Raw genomic sequence first — 4,857 nt, 5'->3', positions numbered from 1 at the left:
TCAAAGCTTGGCTGTGGGGCTGATGAAGTTCCTGCAACGTGCTCTCGGCGCGAAGGCCTTGGACTTTAGATCTCAAGTGCGCCGGGAGCATTTTGAGCTTGCTGACAGGCTCTCCCGTGGACTTTACTAGGTTAGATGGCAGTGGGAAAGTGATTGATTTTAATTTCCGGCGTGCCTTGCTTCAGTAACCCCCGCTTCCTGGCTTTTGGTCCCTCTGCCTGGGCCCCCCCTCCGTCTGGATACCAGGTGGCTTGTTCGTCGTTATCTGCTTACAAATCACCTCCTTGCACACCTCGCAGGCTGCTCCCTTTCTGCTTTTGCACCCTCATCTTCTTAACACCTGATACTATTTTACGTATTTATTGGTTACTGGGTTAATAGTCTGTGGTTTATCTTCCCCCAGAGTATAAATTCCCCGAAGACCAAAGATGTATCTCCTTGTCCACTGCTGGGCTCCCAGGGCCTATAATGGTACCTGACCCATGGTAGACCCTTGAGAAATGTTTCTTGAATATGTGAACACGTGAACAGGTAAAGGAATGATTTCTCCCTCATTTTCCAAATGAAAAATCTAAAAAACAGGGAATAATAATATAATAATTGTATATAATTATTAGTATAATAATAACAAGTCAAGTTTAGTAACCATTTAGCAGCATGGTGAGTATTAACACTTCACTTTCCTAATTCACAAATTTAAAATCCAGGATTTAACATTTTTTTTCTTTTAAATTTCATACAGTGTTGTGCAGAAATTTGGTAAGGAGGGCAACACTGCTACCTTTGGGACAGCCTTTAAGCAGTTTGTGTCTGTGGACACGATGAGAACTTCATCATGTAAGTACTTAATTAAATAGGTTCTTATTGAATTTATCTGTCTCAGATCTCCTTCTTAAGAGGATGGTGATTGAAAATTACTTATACATTTTAAAAAGTTTTTTAATAATATTCATTTTAAGCATTTTTGCATAAATATATATATAAACTATAACTAAAAAAATAAGCATTGTAATCCCATGTAGAAGTAATCTTTTTAGTATATCATATATAGTGTCTAAAAATTGGAATCATGCCATATGCAGAATTTTTTAATTTTTTTAATATTTTTTTTCCTGCCCTAATGCTAACATTTTTAGGAACTCTATACATTCCAATATATGAACGTGTTACAGTTTTACCTAATCATTTTCCTTTTATTGATTGTTACTATTACTTTCAATTTGTTGATTGCATTTCTAGGTTTTAGTCTTATATTTAGTTACATATTTTATATTTAGTTATATTTCTGGGTTCAGATATTAACATGTTTATGCTTTTTATGGAATTATGCAGAAAATGAATTTTTATCCCAGTTCTTACTAAAGTTGTTACAAATAATCTTTAAAAATCCTGGGTTTCAAGCTCAAAGCTTCTCTTCAAATCAGTAACCGCTGAAGATTTGGCTCCTTGGCATTTCTAGCCTTTGAGGTTTGGGTGGAGGGTGGGAGTGTGGGGTAGGAAACTTTGGCCAATTTGAAAGCAAATAGACGTTTGTGGACTATGTTTACATTCCTGGTCTATGTGCGATTCTGGCCTTTGTAGCCAGGAGGATAAAAAGCCAGAGCTCACTTTGGTGGCGCCTGCAGACCTCTGCACTTTAATGACGCAGGCACAAGTTGTGAGTGACCATGACTCAGCCTCAGAGAGAAAGGAAGTGGTTCTGCTAGCCCGGGACTTGCTCCTACCTCCAGTGTTTGGTGCGGAAGGGAAGGCCAGCAAACGGTCTTGCTCAGTCTGAGAAGAAACCCTGTGTTCGGAGTGTGGCTGGACTTGTGGGATATTCCAGCCCTAATTCTGGTCAGGGTGCTGGCCTGGCTGCATACCTACCATACTTGTAAATCTCAGATCGATGCTGAAGCTTGTAGACTTGCACAAGTGACAATTGCAACTACTGATTATGCCCCGCCGATGTGCCAGTTTCCTAAGCCAGGTGCTTTCAACTGGCCGTCGAATTTAATCCTCTAAATAAGTTCCCGAGGCAAGTATTATAAGCTGCATTTGCCAGATTAAGGCACTGAAGTTCAAAATAAACTTCAGATAAAGTTTATTTTACACAAAGTTCACTGAAGTTTATTCCAGATAAGGTTCACTGAAGTGCGTGCTGCCCAAATTCACACAGAGCTGGGATTTAAAACTGGTCTTTTTTACTTCAAAGCCCATGTATTACTGCACACCTCTGGTTCTACAGAGCAGAGGTCTCCTTTTCTGCTCAGCATTCATGACTCTTGAGACAGTTGTCATGAAATAGGTAGTATTAGAATTATCTATCAGTGATTCCATTTGCTAGCCATTTAATGCACACTTACTTTGTGCTGGGCTCTCTACTCATTCCCACTGACAGCCTCGAATAGGCCACATTTCTCTTCCTAAAAGAGATAGGTTGTGGCAGCACCTGTGGCTCAAAGAGTAGGGTGCCGGTCCCACATATCGGAGGTGGTGGGTTCAAACTCAGCCCCTCCATTCTCAGGACCTAGAGTACTATGTTTGCCATAAGGACTAACTCATCACAGAAACTCAATAAATATTTTGTGGAAGAAAAGAAGAAACAATGAATGGGTGATACATTATAAAGCACTTAAAATCTAGACTGAAGGTGTAGAATCTATTCTCAGGTTTACTTTGTATTCGACCTTCAGAAGCTATTTTGTTCAGCCTCTGAATTTGCCTCTTTATTTACAGAAGTGGAGATAAATATTTTTGCCTGATTCCATTTAAAGCATCTACGATTAGAAGATCAAGTACGGGTATCAGAGTTACTAACAAAGGTAAATGTCAGTTTATAGAGTATTAAGAACTATAATATTTGTTGGTCTATTCAGCCAACCCATTTGTGTGTATGTGTGTGTATGTGCACCAAATGCCAGACATTAGACTAAGGGCTTTAAATGACATTTGTGCCTTCAGGAGCAACACTGGATTATAGATGAGGAGACTTACACAGTTAGGGTAAGAGATGCCATGGCTGGTATGGACAGAAGCTGGTGTCAAGTCCCCATTGACCAATGCTGATGCCTCAGTGACTATGTGTGCGTGGCAGTCTTCCTACTAGAAACATTTCTCTAGGAACAGAAATTAAGATATAGTTTTTAATTTCTACCTACTAACTTACAAACAGCCATAGGATTCCTCAAAAAGTTAAAAATAGAACTATCTTATGATCCAGCAATTATATATATACCCAAAAGAAATGAAATCAGTATGTTTATGGTGAAGAGATATGAGCCCTCCCATGCTCATTGTAGCACTATTCATAATTACTAAGATACAGAAATCAACCTAAGTGTCCATCAGTGGATAAATGTGCTTTATATACACAGTGGAATTCTATTCAGCTGTAAACAAGAAAGAAATCCTGTTGCCTGTGACAAAATTGAGAGGATATTATGTTAAGGAAAATAAGCACAGAAAGATAAATACCATGTGATGTCACATACATGAGGAGTCTAAAAAGGTTGAACTCATGGAAGTTGAGAGTAGAACAGTGATTACAGGAGGCTGGTATGGTGCAGGTGGGGGATGGTTAGAGAGATGTTGGTCAAAAGTCACAAAATTTCAGTTGGATAAAAGATAAAAGTTCAAAAGATTTATTGTACAACATGATAACTATAGTTAATAACAACGCATTGTATTGTTGAAAAATGCTAACCAAACAGATTTAAGTATTCTTACCACAAAAATAAAGATGCAAGGTAACATCTACAATGTTTACAATTTTAATTTTAATCAGGTCACTTGCAGGGAGTCACTGCTTTCCAAACCTGGTCTTGTGACATCTTTTGAATCCTGTTTTTTTTTTCTGAATCCAAGACAGTCTTGTTTCAGCTCTGTCCATGACTCTTCATATCTGCCTGGGGGTGGGAGGAGAAAAATTTGTGTATATTAAGTGTGACATGAAAAGAAGACTCTATCCACGCAGGTGCCCTGACCACCTAGGACAGTGTTGGGACCCCAGGATTCTCTACAGAAGTGGCTTCCTACTGAGACATTTGTGCTGGGCTCCTTTTAGGCCCTACCCTTTCTTCTTTTACCTTTGAATGATTCCACTGCTCTTATGTCTCTCTGCTCCATCTTTTCCTCCATGTCGGTGCCTGAGTGATCTTTGTTGGACACATCTATGTTCTTCATCTCCCCTGTGGCCTTTCTAATGCAAGAGGGAGGCATAGCATTCACTAATTATATCCCAGTCTCTCAACCCTACCATGACCCTGACCAATCCCTGCATGCCCTGTCCACATAAGACTTTTGAAGCCTCTTGCTAGTCTCAGAATTCTCTGTGGTTTTTTCTGGGTGTCTCTGTGTGTTGTGATATCTGAGTCTGGACTCCATTTCTTTTTTCCATTTTGCTTGGTAAACTGCTACTCTTTCAAGGCTAAACTCAGGCATTGTTTTTATTTTGTGTGCCAGGCATTCCAGGCGATGCCACCTTGCTCCCTCCCCTGTGCCCTTGTGGTACTTCGTAACTTAGTCAACTCTGACACATCTCCCATTTCAGTGTCACCACTGGCATCCCGTGGTGCTGGGCCATGAGCCCTTTGTAAGGACAGTGATGTTGTCATACTCATTTTTACATGCTTCTTACCTATGCACAGCGACTGGTACACAGTAGGTGTTCAATATATGCCTGCCCAGTTTAATCAAATCAAGAACTTCAGCGATGAAGTATAGCTGGCAATAGCTGTGTAAAACCTGGGAAAGAATCTGAAAGTCTGCAGGACTTTATTAAAATGTTAAAAAGATAAGGGTTAAAAAATTGGTATTTTTTTGTTTCTTTGTTTTAGAAATAGGGTCTCATTATGTTGCCCAGGCAATCTTGAACTC

The 4,857-nt window shown here is 39.7% G+C and overlaps 1 long non-coding RNA gene across 1 annotated transcript; it reads left to right on the top strand.

The window, feature by feature from the left end:
- The first annotated feature begins 453 nt into the window (after positions 1-453).
- Positions 454-2,798, top strand: LOC111727346. The gene is made up of 3 exons (XR_002774923.1): positions 454-531; positions 743-837; positions 2,719-2,798. It is a non-coding gene; the product is annotated as an uncharacterized LOC111727346 (long non-coding RNA).
- Positions 2,799-4,857: the final 2,059 nt, after the last annotated feature.

This window comes from Otolemur garnettii, unplaced genomic scaffold, assembly GCF_000181295.1.
Source record: "Otolemur garnettii isolate 467f Iridium unplaced genomic scaffold, OtoGar3 scaffold00004, whole genome shotgun sequence".
In the NCBI taxonomy this organism is placed as follows: Eukaryota; Metazoa; Chordata; class Mammalia; order Primates; family Galagidae; genus Otolemur; species Otolemur garnettii.
The sequence above is the reverse complement of the archived record's forward strand: the minus strand, read 5'-3'. Positions and strand labels throughout refer to the sequence as shown.